The 19,358-nt window shown below is 41.6% G+C and overlaps 1 long non-coding RNA gene across 1 annotated transcript in view; it reads right to left on the bottom strand.

Annotated features, from left to right (window-relative positions):
- Nucleotides 1-1,067: 1,067 nt before the first annotated feature.
- LOC131423655 (uncharacterized) overlaps nt 1,068-19,358 on the bottom strand; it is a 39,006-nt gene continuing 20,715 nt past the window's right edge. The window contains exons 2-3 of the long non-coding RNA XR_009225512.1: nt 1,532-1,653; nt 1,068-1,202 (exon numbers count right to left, since the gene is read on the bottom strand). This is a non-coding gene — a long non-coding RNA (uncharacterized LOC131423655). The remainder of the gene's footprint in view (nt 1,203-1,531; nt 1,654-19,358) is intronic.

The raw sequence follows: 19,358 nt of genomic DNA, 5'->3' as shown, positions 1-19,358 counted from the left end.
GTCTGACCTGCATAATGCAGAGCTCTCACTTGGGAGGCCTCAGGGAGTTGCAGGCTGCATACTAATGGGCAACACACCCCACCAAGGATTCTGGATATTGTAGTTAAGCTCTCAGTCCAACAGTCCTCACAATGGAGGATCCTGAGAGCTACTGGCACCGAGATTTGTGGGTAATTTAGTCCTGTGTTTTTCCTACTCACTGCAGAAAATTCTGAAACTAAAGTTCCCCCTTAGGATTGTGGGTAATGCAGTTCAGTAGTTTGCCCCTCACCACAGAGGATTCTGGAAGCTGCAGTCCCAAGGGTTCTAATAATGCAGTCTAGTGTTTGGCCTGCACAGTCCTGCTGAGGATCACAGGGGCTGAAGACCCCATGCTTTCCCTGGGACCCTGGAGATTCTAGGATGTGAGCTCTACCAACAAAACCATCACCAGCAAATCCTGTGGGACTTACAGGGTTACAGGGTATGTAGGCATCCCCAGATATTCTGAGCATTGAAGTCTGGTATTCTGCCCTTACAATTCTCACCCCCAGAGACTCCTGGGTAGAGCAGGCACCCAAAAGTAATTGGCAGCATAGTTTGATTTTTTGTCAGTACAGCCCTCTCTGCAGAGGTCTCTGCAAGCTGCAGGTCCCCAAGAATTATGGGTAGCACAGTCTGTCATTTGACCCATGCTGCCCTCCCTGCAGAAGGCTCTGGTAACTGCAATGAGGATTCTACAGTTACCCAGGATTCTGGGTAGTGCAATCCATCATAATCTTTGCATCTCTCACCCTAGAGGCTCCTAAGAGCTTCTTGCTGCATTTTTCATGAGCCCTTACCCTCAGGCCCCAGTGAGATTCCAGGCACTGGGCCCTCCCTGCACCATCTTGAGGGGGCATTTGCGTCCTCAGACACTCAAGCCATACAAAATACATTGACATACCATGATAATGAGCAGCCAAAGCCTCAGTAAGAAATACTGTTGTAAAATAAGTTCTCCTAAAATATTACCTGAGAAAGTAAAGAACATGGCAGAACTTACTTCTCAGCCCATCAGGCAGTGCACAGGAAGCTTCTTCCTCATGTTTTCCTCACATGGACCTCAGGCATCCTGAATCCACAGTAGAGCCTCCATGGTAGGTGCCAAGGAGAAGGAAGCTCTGGTCCTCACCACAGACATATCCACCAGGCATCCCTAGTCCATGGTATCTTTCCAGTGTCTCCCCAGGATTAAAAAAAAGAAAAGAAAAAAAAAATCTCTGGTCTACACCTTAGATAGAGCCTCTAGGAGTCCCTAGATGTGGCATCTCTCAGGTGGGTCCCCAGGAGAAGGAAGTTTGATTAGGGCACAGAACACAGCCCCCAAAAGCAGTTGATCACAGAAAGCTGTTCTGAGTGCCCCCTGCTGGCCACTGTGGGCAGTGCAGGATGCTGGGTGTTCACTGTTCAGAGCTGCACCCCCTTGTGCTAGGCACAATGAAGCTCTTAAATTCATAGTTCTGACTATTGCAGGTCATGATTTTGGAAATTGAAAAGAAATAGAGCCTACCTCCTATGTCTTGATCAGAATGGATGGAGATAGCAAGCAGCAAAGTACATGGCCCATAGACAAAATTTCATTGATTTCCTATATTTCAGCCATCATGTAGGGGAAATAGTGAAATATATAAACTGGAATAAGAAAAAATTTAAAGCATTAATATTTAAAATAGAGACCCCAAATTTGAAGTATTTACATGTAAGTATTAAAGTACAATCATACTTCAGAAATTCTTGAAATGTTTCTAAAGAAATCAAATGAAATATAAATAAATACAGAGATAGTCTTTGTTCAGGTCTCAATATAATTAAGATGAAACTACCTCAAACCTGATCTGAAGATTCAGTGCATTCCAGAAATTCCCAACACGCTCTTTTTAAACCTAGACTAGACATCACTGACTTCAAAAGGACACACACTTCAAGAAGCCACACATATGGATGCCAGAACCTATCAAACTACTCTCTAGATTTTCATTTAAAATGGAAAACTGTAAAACTCTAGAAGATGTGAATGACCACGTTTCATGATGAGGTTCTAAATACAACCCACCCCCAAAATCCATGAAAGCTAAGGATGTGGCTCAGTAGTTAAGCACCCTGGGTTCAATCCCTGCTATCAAACAAACAAACAATAACAACAAAAAATCCATGAAAGAAAAACCTGATAATGTGGACTGTATTAAATTCCTCTGTAAAAAAAATCATATTAAGGAAATGAAAAGACAAGTCAAACACTGGGGGAATCTTTGGAAAGTATATATCTAAAACAAACTTGTGTAAAAAATATAGTAAGACACTCAACAATAAGACAACATAATGGGTAAAGATATGAACAGACAACTCACAAGAAAGATACAAGATGGTAAAGAAGCATAGAAATGATTCTTAGTATCACTTGTCATGAGGAAAGCACAAACTAAGACCCCAAGTGCACTGCACACCTACCGAGCTGCTAAGGTCTTTAGTAAGTGTAGTATCAACCATGAGGATGATGAACAGCCACAGGCACTCTTGTGCATTGCTGGAAGAGCACACAACAGTTCAACACTATCAAAAAACTGGGCATTTTCCCCAAAGTCAGACATGGTTTCACCACATGGTCCTAAAAATATAGACAACTGCCTCAAAAATGTATATCGAGAATACAGCACACCATTACATATAGTAGTTCTATTCACAATGCCCCAATACCTTAAGCAATCAGGATGTGCTTCAATGGGTAATAAAATAGCATAACTGCTATGAATGCATGCCATGGAGGCCCTGGTGTCTCTGAGCTCCCCCAGATCTCTACTCTGGACTGCCTTCACCTTTTCACACCTCACAGAGGGAAAAGTGAATTCTGAATAGAAACACCTGTAAATGCAGCTGATAAACTCAGGCTCAGTATGCAGTTGCTGCCTATGGAAAGAGATTAAAAAGTTCTGGATGTGGGCGGTAAACTCAGAAAAATGCAAGCACAACAACCCAGGCCTGCATCTTTGTTCATAGGAGCTTCCTGGGGAACAACAGACAAACATGGAGGCAACTTCAGGATCCCCACAGAACCACATCTAGGGGAGAACCTGGAGGTGGTTGTCATTAGGGCCCCTATGTCTCACCTCTGATTAGCTTAGAGGACATTATGCTACAGCTTCATACCTCCGTCCCAACTTTTAATTTCATCTCTTTCCCAGGTTGCAAATGCATCCTGAGCTTGGATTCTGTTGATTGATTAGCTTGTTTAATGTTGCGAAGAGAGCTATTCCACTACCTGGTCCTGATGCACAACCTCTGAAATTCACTGTTCTGGTTATTCAACATACATTTGCATATTTTAGCTAAAATACAGCCCATCATCCCATGTTTTGATCTAAAAGGATGGTTTAGCAGTTGTTGGGGTTTGCACACTCTGCCATCTGAGCAACTTTCTCTGTGTCCAGAGGCTGCAGAGGTGTTATCTGTTGTTCCAATTAACTTTTCCCTTCATTTTCATTGAGCCATAGTGGCCCTGAGGTTAGCAACTGTAGCTCCAACCCACCGAAATCCTGCAGGTCTCCTCTGGGTGAGCAGAGTGTCCCTGCCTCCCGGGGACTGGTGGCATCTCTGTGGGAGTGGAGCAGAACAGGTGAGCGCCTCCTCAGGCTGGGGAGCCTGGAGGAGAAAGGGCAGAGCCGCGGTGCGCAGATGCCAGGCCCACAGTTTCCACTGCAGGATAAACCAAGCACCTTTCAGAAACCTACAACCTGGCTTCTGTCCGCAGGTACCTCCTATGGGTGACACAAACAGAGGACCTTTTTGGCAGCAGAGCATGGAGACCCGGAACCCCTGAAGCCACACCTGGGAAGGGCTAGTGCCCTCCAGGCTCCATAAAGTCAATTCAGGGCGCTGGAATGGGAGAAAGGGCTGCATTCCAGGTCGTGATTTCTGAGTTCTAATTCCGCTGCACCCTGGCCCAAGCCTGCATGGTTTGGCTATGTGATTTAACAACTCTGAGCTGTAGTTTCCACCCTCCGCCAGGCGGTGGCAGTGCTGTCCTGGTTCCCACCAGATGGGCAGCGAGGAGCTGGTGCTTTCAGGGTTGGAAAGCACTCTGGGGCTCTAGTACTGCCACCCTCTGTGCATGGATCCTGCTCCCCTCTCCATAGCTCTGTATTCAGCTTGTACTCACGCTTCAAGTCACTGCAGCCATAACGTAATTCCACATAGGTACTTGCCCATACTTCAATGTACCCCACATTGTTTGGAGAACCATGCAGTAAATGCCCTCATTTGCAAGGCTGGGGTTTGGCTCAGTGACTGAACGCTTGCCTCATATATGTGAGGCCCTGGGTTCAATCCTCAGCACCACATAAAAAGAAAATAAAAATTAAAAATAAAAACTAAATGCCCTCATTTGCTATTCCCCCTTTCAAGACTTAAACCTTTCTTTCAAGTTTTGGATCTGAGATTTCTCAGTGTCCGATGCAAGTAGGTTTGGTTTTTCCTTCATCTAAGACTGGGCCCTGCAATATGGTGGGGCCAGAAGCTGATAGGCATGATGTGGTGTTTACACATGATATTGAGGCTGGGACAAAGTTATGTCTAGGAATAGTGACTGAGCCTATGTAAGGAGTTTTGAGAACTGTTGAGTAAACACCCAGGCCCTGCCTCTCTGATCTTGAGTCTGAAGTACCCAATTAACAGGTGGAATGGGAGCTACTTCTACATAGCATACATGAAAGCAATTCACAGGAGAAAGGCAGAAAGGAAGACTGCAGAAGGGATCTTACACTTGGCTGGGCTCTGGGCACTGCTCTGACCTGTGGCACTGCCACATGGGGTAAGAAGCCCCGCCTCCTTACTGCCAGGAGGTTCCCTGTCCTACAGACACCAGGTTGTCCTCATCTTGGACACAAGAGTTTTCCACCAAGGCCTTCTGTATTTCAGCAGAAGTACAGTGTCTAAGCCCAATGGATGCTACTGCAAAGAGCAGGCAGCTGCAAAAGGGGGATGTGAAAGGCTGGCCAAGGGGAAGTAAATTCAGGTTTGCCCTTGCACAGAAATGGGCTTTCAGTGAAATGGGCTTTCAGTGGACACACTTTGTGCAATAAAGGGGCTAACTCTGAGATAAACAAAATTGATAAGTATTTAGCCAAACTAACCAAAATGAAACAAGAGAAGACTTACATAAATAAAATTTGAGATGAAAAAGGGGAAATCACAGACATTACAGAAATTCAGCAGAACATTAGGGACTATATTGAAAACTTATATTCCAATAAATTGGAAAACCTAGAAGAAATAGACACATACAACCTGCTAAAACTGAATCAAGAGGACATAGAAAACCTAAACAGACCAATAACTAGGAATGATATATAGAAACCATAAAAAATGCCTTCCAAAAAATAAAACCCTGGGACCAGATGGATTCTCAGCTGAATTCTATCAGACCTTTAAAGAAGAACTAAAGCCAATACTCCTCAAATTAATCCATGAAATAGAAAGGAATGGAGCACTTCCAAATTCATTCTATGAAGCTAGTATCACTCTCATATCAAAACCAGATAAGGACACATCAAGTAAAGAACACTGCAGACCAATATCATTGATGAACTTAGACTTTTAAAAAATATACCTAATAAAATATTAGCAAATCATGTTCAACAACATACTAAGAAGATTGTACGTCATGATCAACTTGGTTTTATACCAGAGATGCAAGGATGGTTTAATATACACAGATCAATAAATGTAATTCATCACATAAGTAGAATTAAGGGCAAAAATCATTTAGTCATCTTGATAGGTACAGAGAAAGCCTTTGATAAAATTCAGCACCAAATTTGACAAAATAAAAGCAATGAAGAAACTAGGGATAGAAGGAACCTACCTCAATACCCTAAAGGGTATATATGAAAAAACCTAAAGCCAACCCCACAGTAAACAGGAGAAAACTGAAAGCATTTCCTTTAAAATCAATAACAAGACAAAGATGTCCACTCTCACCACTCCTGTTTAATATAATTCTAGGCAGAACAATTAGGCAAGAGAAGGAAATAAAGGGATTAAAAGTAGGAAAGAAAGGAGTCAAATTATCACTGTTGGCAGATGATTTGGTCCTATACTTAGAAAAAAAAAAAAAAAAAAAAAAAAAACACCACCAAAAGACTATCAGGGCTAATAAGCAAGTTTGTCAAAGTAGCAAGTTACAGAATCAACATAAAAAATCAGTAGCTTTCCTATACATCAATAATTAATCTGCAGAGAAAGTAATCAAGAAAACTATTCCATTCTCAATAGCCTCAAAGAAAATAAAATACCTGGGAATAAATCTAACCAAGGAGGTGAAAGATCTCTACAATGAAATCTATAGAACATAGAATAAAGAAATTGAAGATGACTCAAGAAGATGTAAATACCTCCCATGTTCATGGACACAAATGTGAGCTTTCAGGGCTGGGGATGTGGCTCAAGCGGTAGCATGCTCGCCTGGCATGCGTGCGGCCCGGGTTCGATCCTCAGCACCACATACAAACAAAGATGTTGTGTCCGCCGAAAACTAAAAAATAAATATTAAAAAAAAAATGTGAGCTTTCAAGGCCCCTTTTTTTTCTAATGTGGCTCACAGGAGTCAGAAAGGAGTGTACTTAGTACTGCCAACTCACCACAAAGCCTATCTTTCAAACATATCTTAAATAATAAACTTGAACAGGCAGGTGACAAAAATCAGGTAAAAGAAGTCATAAAGAGCATGTCCCTTCATGCCCTCTCCAGGTCCCACCTCCCAGCACCTTCAGCAACATGGAAGGTCCTTAACCCCTGTCCTTTTGCTTTTCATTTAATGATTTATTAAATAATTGCTCATGGTGATCACCTGAAACTTCTGTGATTAGCTCATTGGAACTTGTACCCTCCCACAGGTTTAATCAACTTCTATGATTAGCTCATTGGAAGGAATCCTCCCAAATCCTCAATCCTCCCCAAACTTGTGGGAGGGCACAAGTTCCAGTGAGCTAATCACAGAGTTGGTTCCACTGCACCTAGCCATCCAGGGCCACCCAGAAATCATAGATCATGGTTCACCTCCCTGGCTGCAAATAGACACACTGCTTCATAGATTGAAGGATCAGGAGGTTAGTGCCAGGAAACTGGGTCAAAGACTTTTTTTTTTTTTTTTTTGGTACCAGAGATTGAACCCAGGGACACTTAACTACTGAGCTCCATCCCCGTACCTTTATTTATTTATTTATTCAACTATTTTATTTTTAGATAAGGTCTTCCTAAGTTGCTTTAGGGTATCAATAAGTTGTTCAGGATGGCTTTGAATTTGTATTCCCCCTGCCTCACCCTCCCCAAGGCACTAGATTAACAGGCATCCAACACTGTGCCTTGTCCAGATTTCTTATTATGACTCACCAACACACATAAAGAAATAAAAGGCATATATATATATATATATATATATTCTTTTCAACTTGAAAAAAGAACTTAAATACACACTGCACTAGCAAATATGAAAAGATGCTTAAGGTCTCATTAATTATGGTCATGTAAGTTAAAGTCACAGTGAAATTTCCTCACTCCTGTTAATATAACCATTTACAAAATAATTTTAAATAGCAAGCATTGGTAAGAATGAAGACAAATGTGTAACCTGTGTGTGAAATAATTGCAGTTTCATCAAAAAGTTAAAATTAGAATTATTAGAATTATCATAGTACTCAAGTCTGTTCCTAGGTTTTTACACCAAAGAACTGGAAGAAGATATTCAAAGCAAAATGTGTATGTGTTCTTTCCATCTGTTTAAGTCATGAAAATGAGGGACAGGCTCATAAAGAGTTCCAGGAAGAAAAATGTGGATCTGAGTAAAAAAATATAATAGTTATGGTGTTTCATTCCCCATTAAAAAAAGAAACTGTCAGCTCTTTTGGATTCTTGCTCTCATAGAACACCAGTTAGGTGGGTCTCCATATACAGCACAGCAATCCTGTATGTTCCTGTCTCTCCATGTGGACATGTGCAACTCTGCAATTGTTCACATTTTAGATATCAAGTTTCTTGGATCTGCCAGTAGACATGATCAACCTTAAGAATCCTTCCATCAGAAAACTCCAGTTTTCTGGATATAGAATTCAACAGTATTGCACATCTATCCATCAATAGAACCCCAGTCATCTGTCTGTACAATTGGTGCCCAGAAGCCCTGCATTTCCTGCTATCATTATCCCAGTTGCCTGGCTTTGAATATGGACAGAAGTGGCCCTGGCATTGTGGATCTCCAAATAGATTCCAGCAGCCATGGTAATTCTGAGACCATGAGCATTATAGACCACTAGCAATGGAAATTCTGGACAGTATGATTTCCTGACCACATAGAATCCCATTCTCCTGTTCCTGATGTACAGCCCATCAGTACTGTGTGTCTACCCGTCATGGAAACCAAGTTGCCTGGCTTTTCTACAGCAGTCCATCACTCCTTCACATCCTGCCATCATAAGAACCCATTTCCCTAGCTGTCCACAAAGAGCAGAGCAAGTTTGTAAGTCCTGACATCACAGAACCCCAATTTTCTGTGACTTCCATGTAAATTCAAGAAGCCCTGCAATTTCTGCCATCATAGAAACCCAATTGTCTCCCCTTGAACATACACACCAGCAGCCCCAGGAATCCTGTCATTAGAGAAACCCATTTTCTCTGCTCTCCACATTAAAACCAGCAGCCTGGCAATTCCTGCCATCATACAACCAAGTTAACTTGCTCTCCAAGCAGATCCCAGCAGTACTGTGAGGCATACCATAAATTTCCCTTGCTTACACATGGGGTTCAGCAGCTCTGTCAATCCTGCCATCATACAGCCCAGTAACCCAGTGAATTCTGCCATCTTACAACACCAGTTACCTGCCTCTCCATGTGGACACCAGCAGCCCTTGGATTTCTGATATCATGGAGACACAGCTTTCTGTGTCTCCATGATGATTGCAGCAGCCCTGTGTGTACTGCTGTCATAGACAACAGTTCCATATCTTTCTATCTAGAAGACAGTAGTCCTAATTGTCCAGTCATCAATAGAATCCAGGTTGCCTTATTACCAGAGTCCAGCAATACTGTGAGTCCTACCATCACTTAACCACACTTCCCTGATGTTTCTCATAAATCTTGGAGCACTTCAAGTCTTATCAACAGAACATCAGCTTCCTTATTCGCCATATAAAAAAGCAGCAGCTCTCGGAGTCCAGACATCATTGACTCCCTATTCCATTGCTTACCACTCAAAACCATCAGTTCTGAACATCCTGCCATCACAGGCTGCAGATCCCTTTGCTACACAATGAGTCCCTCCAGCTAATTACAGCCCTGACCTCTAAGACGCAGGCTCCGGAGCAGCGCAGACCCCTCTGCATTAAGGATGCGACCACCGCCTGCCCGGTCAGAGGGAGCTGTCGCTCTCCACCTGACCTTCACCTTAGGACCTTGGCGCCCAGTCAGAGTTCCGAAGGCGGCCATGAACGGCGCGTTCCAGGGCACCCCTCTCCTCTGGGCCGCCATATCCGCAGTGCCATATAGCAGCGGCAAGAGCCTCTGCGCCCCGCCGCCCCGCGGTCCCCCCCCCGCACGCTCCCATCCCGCCTGCCGCGCCCGCCCTCTTGCTCTCCGACGCCACCGCAAGACGGGAGCCTGCGCTCACCTGGGCGGAGGCAATCACAACGGGACAGCAGACCCACAGTAGCGTCCAGGTGAGCTAATGGTGTGCACGGGAGGACCAGCGGAAGAGAGAAGGAAGCGCGCCCGCACTGGGCTGCCTGCCATTGCGCTTGGCCTCCGTCTAGCCCCCTGAGCCTCAAGGGCGGGGTCTCTTTCCAGGTCGCGATCTGCGCAGTCGCGCAGCTCGAGCTGGGATTCCAGGGTGAGCGGCCCCAGGCCCCTGTTGCTCACCCAAGTGAACTCCCAGGAAAGCTAAAGCCAAGGCTGCCCGGTGTCCTTGCAGCGGGAGGTTCCATAGAAAGGAATGGACTTGAGTGAGTCGGTAGACCATGGAGTCGGCTTCTTTGGGTGGTGCTGCTTGCTGCAAACGGTGCCCTCCTGTGAGCCCAAGCAGAGACACACTAGAAACCACTTAAGCTTGAGCACTTAGAGCTTAAGCAAAACCCAACCCGTTGACTGTTGAGCATGAGTTAAGGCTCCAATGCAACAGTATCGCATCTCAGTGTCATAGGAACTTAATAACCTGTGTTTGCCAAGTACAAGTCCTTCCTAGTAACTTATTACCATGTGGTATTTTATAGAAGTTGACTGTGCTACTATTCTCATTGTTAAAACAGAGAAATGAGTTTTTAAATTATTTAGAAATGAGATAATTATGGAGGTTTGTGTTCTGTGTTAGTAATGATATGATACTTGGTTTCACATATCATCACCTAAAGGCCTCCAGAGCAGCCTCCTATATTGTTTGGTAATTTTAGCAGGCCCCCTGTCTTGCAGAGTGATGCCAGTGTGGTGAGTTTTCTAACACTCATCCTTGAACCTCTCCATGCCAAAGAGCACTTATCTGGTCCTATAGCCCTGTGCAGTCACAGCCACACCTTCCACCTGAACATCTTTAGCAACCTCTTCAGCTTCAAGAGCTCAACCCTGAACTATTACTTTCTTAATTCCTCATTATGACAAATTTTTTACTCTCACCCTCCATGTGAAAATTATGTGGTTTTTCTTTTTTGCCACAAAATGTTACCAGGATTCTACTAAAGTAACTTGAAAATTTAAATCATATCTTTCTCCATTTAAAAACATGTGGTGAAGGGCTGGGGTTGTGACTCAGTGGTAGAGTGCTTGCCTAGCACGAATGAGGCACTGGGTTCGATCCTCAGCACCACCTAAAAATAAAATAAAGAAATGTTAATGAAACAGCTCCCAGTGAAAATGGAGATGCTAATCCAAAAGTCCTTCCTGCCCAGATTACTTCTTTGGCCCACCTGTGCCCCACCCTATATTCCATCACTGAAAGATAACAGAACAAAGGACAGGAATGGGGAAAGCTGGATGAAGACCTTAGCTATAAAAAGGGGAACACATTCACCCTTCCATGGATTCCACCTCTTGGGTCCCCTTCTTACTCCAGGGAGGGGAGAAGTCTTTTCTGCTGTCCTTTAATAAAGCCTCTATTTTCCACTCTGAACTTGCCTCCACATGCTTCAACATTGGGGAAGCAAGGACTCTTCAACGGTAAAACAGTGGTAACACATCTACAACTAAAAAATAAAAATAAAAAAACAAAATAGTGACACCTTTTTCCAATTCATTAAGCCTCTATTGATGTCAGTATAACTTACAGACATTTGAGAACTCAGTGGCCACCATAGGTGGGAGATCAATATGACAACAATAGTTCCAAGGTCATCATCCACACATACACCTTGTATCTCAGACAAACTCAAAACAACCATCAAAAGTGTAATCCAGAAGCCCCTATGGAACAAGAAGCTCTTTCAGAGGGTCCATAAAATGAAAACTTTTCATGGTATAATACATTATTTGCCTTTTTATTATCATCATTTCATATTTGTATAGCAGATTTTGACCAGAGACTACCAGACTTACATTAACCCAAGAAACTGAATGCAGAAGCAAATTTCAAGAATCTGGTATTTTATCATGCTAGAATTTAAAATATTTGCAAAAGAATAAAACAATACTGCTCTTCTCACTTTTTTGATTATTATTTATAACAATTTTATGTTAACTTGTAATGCATTTATAAGTGTGTGTGTGTGTGTGTGTGTGTGTTGTGGTACTGAGGTGTGAGCCCAGGGATGTGGGCCACTGAGCTACATCCCCAGCCCTCTGTTTTATTTTGAAACCCAGGGTCTGGCTAAGTGTCCCAGGCTCTCCTCAAACTTTTGATCCACTTGCCTCAACTTCCCACGTCCCTAGGATTTATGAATGTGTGCCAATGTGCAATTAGTAAATTACTAATTGTGATAAGCAGAATAATGGTCTTTCAAAGATATATACATGTTTCATCTGTGGCTCATTTGTAGAGTGCCTGCCTAGCACATGTGAGGCACTGAGTTCAATCCTCAGCACCACATTAAAAAAAAAAAAAAGGTATTGTTTCCATATACAACTAAAACAATATTTTTTTAAAAAAAATTCAGTGTAGCTATTATATTAGTTTTATATGTCACAATATGAATATTATATTAATATTTAAGGCCATAGGGAAGCTAATATACTGTTTTTAGATGGTATATATGAATATATATATTTAATATATATATTTAAATATATTAAATTTTAAAAAGTATTAAAGCCCACGGGCAAATATTTTATTAGTTTTAGGTGCTAGTTTATCAATATCATATTAATATTAATGGACCTTGGCAAATGTTATAATATGGATATCATATTAGTACTAAAAGCCACAGGACAGCTATTATATTAGTTTTAGATGCTATAATATGGACATTGTATTAATATGAAAGGCCACAGGAAAGGTATGTGATTAGTTTTAGGTCCACAGTATGGATATAATACTAAATTACACATTTCAGCTACTATGTCAGTTTTTGATGCCATAATATGGATACCATATTAGTTATAAAGTTCACAGGGGAGATATTATATCCATTACAATTTCATAGTATGGATGACATGTTTGTATTAAAAGGTCACAGGCAGCTCTTCAGTTTTAAAACTAATATTATATCCACATTATAGAATGTAAAACTGATATAACAGCTTTCCTTTGGCCTTAAAGCTTCCCTTTGGCCCACAAGGGTTCTGTGTTTGGGACTGGGGTCTCTGATGGCTTCATGAATGTGGCATGCTTGGTGGCTAGTAAGTTTCTGTGCCAAGATGAGGAATGTCTGGATGCTAGGAAAACTTCTGTGCAAAGACAAGGGTTGCCTACCTGCTCTAGCAATGCCCTGCATTAGAAGGCTTTGTGCTAGAGTCTTATCGGCTTTGACCTTGATCACAGGCACACAGGTCCTGGGAATAAAGAAACACTCTTGTTATACAATAAAAATGTTTCACCAAGCTCCCATGCTCCTGGACCTGCCCACCTAACAGTAACTGTAAACAATAAACTTTCTTGATAGCTACACAAATATTCTAACATTGCATATTGTAACTGTAGAATGTAACTGAGGAATAAGCTGCATAACATTTCTTACTCTATAACCTTCCAAATGACACAATAAACAATAGTATATTACTAATGCCAATGACCAAATACAACCTATTGATATAAATAAAGCTGGCAGCGTGACCATTCTGCCATTCTGTCTTTCTGACTTTGCATCTTCTCTCTCTGTCTCTTTTTATTTTCCTTACATTTAATATTAATATCCATACAGTTATCTATAAAGCTAATAGCTACCCTGTGACCACATTATTGATATTACATTAATATTAAAGGCCACAGGGAAGCTATAATATTAGTTTTAGTTGCAATATTATGGATATCATAGTAGTATTAAAAGCCATTGAAGGTATTATCTTAGTTTTGGATGCTATACTATTTATATCATAATATGATTAAACACCACAGGGTAACTATTAATTTTAGATGCTATATTATTGATATAAGAGGTCAAAGGGCCACTATTATTTCTATATAGTACAGTATTGTTTTAGTAAGCTTTTTTGCCATTGTGTCTAAAATTCCTGGCAAGAACAATTTTTAGAGAGTGAAAATTTTATTTGACACTTATATTTTCCAGGTCTCAGTCCATAGAAGACCAACTCCATGGCTCTTGCCCAAATGGTACAGAGGTAGGAAGCAAATCAAGACATGGCAAAGAGGAAGCAGATAGAGAGTTCTGCTTACCAGAGACAAATATACACTCCAAAGAAATGCCCCCAGTGACCCACCTTCTCCAGCTACACACTACCTTCCTACAGTTACAATCCAGTTCAACACTATCAGTGGATTAATGCACTCACTAGGTTAAGGCTCTCATAACCAAATAATTTCACTTTTAATCTTTCTCGCCTTTTCTCATACATGAGCTTTAGAGTAACACTTCATATCTAAACCATAACATTGTGCCCTTGCCCCCCCAAAAGTTCATGTCCATCTCATGATGCAAAATACATTGAGTTCATATCCAGGAGTCCACATGTTCTTAACAGTTCCAGTATTCCCCAAAAGTCAAAGTCCAAAACCTCTTCTGAAACTTAAGGAAACGTCAGCATGAGACCCCATAAAAATCAAAGCAAGCTACATAATCCAATATATAATGGCATAGATTAAATATCTCCATTCTACAAGTGATACATAGGGGCATAGAAAGAAGAGATGGGACCAAAACAAGACCAAAATCCAGCTGGGCAAACAAGATCTGTAGTTCCATATGAAGCATGCCAGGCAAGCGCATTACTGCTTGAGCCACATCCCCAGCCCAACAGATTACTATTAAATGCCAAAGGTCAGCTATTATGTTAACTTTATATGCTATCATATGGATATGCTATATTATAGGGTTTATTGCTATCATATGGATATTTTACTTAAAATGACAAGGGGGCTATTTTATTAGTTTCAGAGGGCATAATACGGATAAAATATTAATATTAAATGCCACAGTCTAGCTATTATATTAGTTTTAGGAGATATAGTTTGGGTACCATATTACCTATAAGGGCCACAGGGCTAATATTTTATCAATTTTAGATGCTATTATGGGTATCATATAAATATTAAAGCCAAAGAGCAACTATTATATCAAGTTAAGATGCTATAATAAGGATGTCTATTGATATTAAAGGATACAGAGCAGCTATTATATCAATTTTAGATGCAATAGTATGTATTACATTAGCTTTATGGGGCACAGGGAAGATATTATATTAGCTTGAAATGCTATAGTACGGATATTACTTTAGTATAAAAGGCTATAGGGAGGCTATAATGTTAGTTTTGGATGTTATGGCATGAATATTATAATAACATTAAATGTCACAGGGAAACTATTATATATCAGTTTTAGATGTTACACTCTTAATATCATACTAGTATTAAAGGCATCAGGGCAACTATTGTATTTGTTTTAGATCTATGTCATGTATGTTACTGTGTCAGTCATCTTTTTCACTGCTTTAACCAAAGGATCTGACAAGAACAATTTTAAAGGAGGAAAAGTTCATTTAGGGGCTCACAGTTTCAGAGATCTCAGCCAATAGATGGCCAACTCCATTCCTTGGGGCTTAAGGTGGGGCAGAAGAGTGTGGTGAAGGAAAGTGGTGATCAGGAAGCAGAGAACCTAGGTGCAGCTCACCAAATATGTACCCCAAAGGCATTGCCTCAATGACCCACCTCCTCCAGCTACACACTATCAGCCTGCAGTTTCCACTCAGTTAATTCCTATCAGAGGGTTACTAATTGTTGAGAGCCACAGCCAAAGGGGCCCCAGCAAACTTCCAGCTGCCAGCAAACTTCCAGCTGCTGGCTGATGATTGGCTCACAGCGGCCCCAGCAACATCTAGCTGATTGGCTCCTCGGCCCCAGCAACATCTAGCTGATTGGCTCCTCTGCGGTGATGCTCATTGGACTGTTTCCCTGCCCTTTCAGACCACGGAGCTGCTCATTGGGGGACTTTTTTGGCTCCGCCCACGTGACCCAGCCAATCGGCCTCAAGAGCAGGAGGATTGTGGGAGGTGGAGAGAAGCTTGTGTGGGAGAGTGAGGCTTGGGGAAAGCCGGTGGTGGCAGTTGAGGCTCTGAGGGTTTTTCCTGAGAGACTATTTTGTTTGTCGTGTGTGGTTCTAAAAATAAAGTTAGTTTCTTTTGACAAGTGGCTCCTGATTGTGCCCAGCCAGACTGCGGCATTTGGTGGCCCGTACGGGGAGCGACTGAGGGTAAGTGAACTGCTCGCCCCTGAGGGCAGGGCGAGAGGATGGGTAGCCATTTTAAGATTCTTCTTTTGTTATTTTGTTTCACTTTTGTTTTAAGTTGCCTGTCCCTGGAGATGTGTAAGATGGAAGAAAAACCGCTCACATCTGAGGAACAGATAGGGAGAAAGGACGGATGGACATTTCAGGAGGCTATTATAATGATTTTGTGTTGTTCCAATTTTGTTTCACTCAGTTTCAGTTTTGTTAGGCGTTATCTTGTTGGGTTGTATTATAGTAGAAATACGGGATCAGAAATTAGTAAAAAACAAACTGAAAGAGTGTTAAGTAAATTGTTAGAGGAAGGAGGCATCTCAGTAAAATCAAGAACAATCAGGGCATATGTTGATACAATACAAAAATGTAGCCCATGGCTTTTTAAGGAGGAGTTGTTAAATATATCACAATGGAACCATCATGGTGAAGATTTAAAAAGAATAGAAAAGAAAAGCCCAGGGCCTCTGCCAGTTGGCACATTGCCATTGTGGACATTCGTATCTTGTTTGCTTAGTCCAAAGCCTTCAGTTCAGACAATGGTAGAGGAAGGAGAAGACATAATGATTCAAGTAAAAGAGAAGGTCTCTCAAGTTAGTCAGACAGAGGAAAAGATTCAAGTAAAAGAGAAGGCCTCTCAAGCTAGTCAGACAGAGAAAGAAAGTGTAAAACAGAAAAAGCCATCAGGGGGAAAGTTACAACAGGAGACTGCTACTAACACCTTTCTATCACCAGAGGGTGTAAGTGTCCAACCAACAGCACCACCTCTACAGGAGACTGCTACTAACACCTTTCTATCACCAGAGGGCGTAAGTGTCCAACTAACAGCGCCACCTCCATATGCTGGGAGGCCCCCAACCCCCGCAGTTGATAGTTGGGATCCTGAGACAAGGTCTCAAATATTAACATGCCCTGTATTTGAGGCAGGAGGGCAGCGATTTTACCAAGTTTTAAATTTCAAAACAGTGAAGCAGCTAAAAGAGGCTGTAACAACCTATGGTCCTCAAGCACCCTTCACTGTAAGCTTGGTCGAATCCATTAACAACTTGAACATGACGCCAGCAGATTGGGCTAATATGTGTAAAGCTGTGCTAAATGGAGGACAATACTTGTTATGGAAGGTTGCCAATGAGGAATTTTGCAAGGAGACGGCTAGGCGAAATGCAGCAGCTGGTTATCCTCAGAGAAATCTAGATATGTTGTTAGGAAAGGGACCTTATGAGGATCAGCAGCAACAAATTGCATATGATCCTGGCGTATACGCACAAATTGCTGCAGATGCAATTAAGGCATGGAAGACTTTACAAGGACATGGAGGTTTACAAGGTCAATTATCTAAGGTAATACAAGGAGCTAATGAACCTTATGCTGAATTTGTAGATAGGCTTATTCAAACAGCTACCAGAGTTTTTGGGAATACAGAACAAGCAATGCCATTACTAAAACACCTGGCTTATGAGCAAGCGAATCGTTGGTGCAGAGATATCATTAGACCATGGAAACATGAAGATTTAAACACATATATTAAATTATGTAGAGACATTAATGAACAAGAGCAAGTCGTGGCAGCTGCAGTAAAACAGGCTTTAGATGCCAGAGACATTAATGAACAAGGGCAAATTGTGGCAGCTGCAGTAAAACAGGCTTTAGATGCCAGGCCAAGAACATGCTACAATTGTGAACAAACAGGACATTTTAAAAGGAATTGCCCCATTGGAGGAGGGTTTAACAAAACTAGGTATCAAAGGAGTAGAATACCAGGTATTTGCCCACGATGCCGTAGAGGGAGACATTGGGCTAATGAATGCCGTTCTCAAACCACCATAGAGGGTACTCCATTATCAAAAAACGAACAAGGACCAGGTGTTTATCCACGATATCGTGGAGAAAGGCATCGGGCTCCATTGCCAAAAAACGGACAGGGGGGCCCAATGCTCCGGGGCCCAAAACCACAAATATACGGAGCACTGGAGGAACCCAGCAACCCCATCAGGGTAGTGCCCAGGACACATTGTCCATCAGATCCCTCATCAGACAAACCAGAGGGAGCGCAGGGTTGGACATCTGCACCTCCGCCAGAGCAGTACTAACTCCAGAGATGGGAGTTCAAATCATTCCCACAGGGGTGAAAGGACCTCTTCCCAAAGGAACAGTAGGCTTATTATTGGGACGCAGCTCTTCTACTCTAAAAGGACTTATGATAAGTCCTGGGGTAATTGATCCCGATTATGAAGGTGAAATAAAAATTATAGCCAGTTCTCCAAAGGGTATATCAGTAATTTCACCAGGAGATAGAATAGCACAGTTACTAATAATACCCAGCCTACATGATAAATTTTCCAGTCGTACTGTAGAAAGAGGTTCCAAGGGATTAGGCTCCACAGGTGTAGATTGGGCTATGCTTTCTTTAAATTTAGATTCTCGCCCCATGCTAAAACTAAATATTCAAGGACATGAATTTAATGGACTACTGGATACAGGTGCAGACCTTAGCATCATCTCTCATCAAGAATGGCCAAAACATTGGCCATTACAACAAGCCACTCAAATGCTTCGAGGCCTAGGAGTGGCAACTAATCCCCATAGAAGTGCAATGGTATTAGATTGGAAGGATCCTGAAGGATGTGAAGGAACTATACAGCCATATGTATTGGATCATCTTCCCGTAAATTTATGGGGACGAGATGTCCTAGATCAATTAGGTTTGACATTAACAAATAACATCAACCAAAATGCACCCACTATTATGACTAGACAAGGTTTTAGGAAAGGAAAAAGATTAGAAAAACAAGAACAAGGTATAGCAGCACCAATACAAATAGATCAAGGGAGAGACAGACATGGGTTGGATTTTCAGAAAGGGCCACTGAGACAATAAAAATTACTTGGAAATCAGAAAGACCAGTATGGGTTCCTCAGTGGCCCCTGACTAAAGAAAAGATACAAGCAGCCCATGACCTGGTCAAACAACAATTAGCAGAAGGACATATACAACCTTCTGTATCTCCCCATAATACTCCCATTTTTGTCATCAAAAAGAAATCTGGTAAATGGAGATTACTGCAAGATTTAAGAGCCATTAATAATGAGATGGTTATTATGGGACCTGCTCAATCAGGGATTCCTCAGTTGTCTGCTTTGCCAAAAACCTGGTATGTTTTAGTTATAGATATTAAAGATTGTTTTTTTTTCAATTCCAATTCATCCTGATGATAGTCCACGTTTTGCATTTACTATCCCTGCACTGAATCATGAAGGTCCTGATCAGAGATATGAATGGAAAGTACTCCCTCAAGGGATGGCTAACAGCCCAACTATGTGTCAAATTTATGTTAACAAAGTAATCCAGCCACTTAGAAATCAAAATCCTGAACTACAAATATTTCACTATATGGATGATGTATTATTAGCACACAAAGATAAAAACACATTGCTAGAATGTTATGCCACACTTACAAACTTATTAAAAAATTATAATCTAGAGAT

Source organism: Marmota monax, unplaced genomic scaffold (assembly GCF_021218885.2).
Source record: "Marmota monax isolate L192 unplaced genomic scaffold, Marmota_monax_Labrador192_F-V1.1 WCK01_AAM20220418_F8-fsc00082, whole genome shotgun sequence".
NCBI lineage: Eukaryota > Metazoa > Chordata > Mammalia > Rodentia > Sciuridae > Marmota > Marmota monax.
The sequence above is the reverse complement of the archived record's forward strand: the minus strand, read 5'-3'. Positions and strand labels throughout refer to the sequence as shown.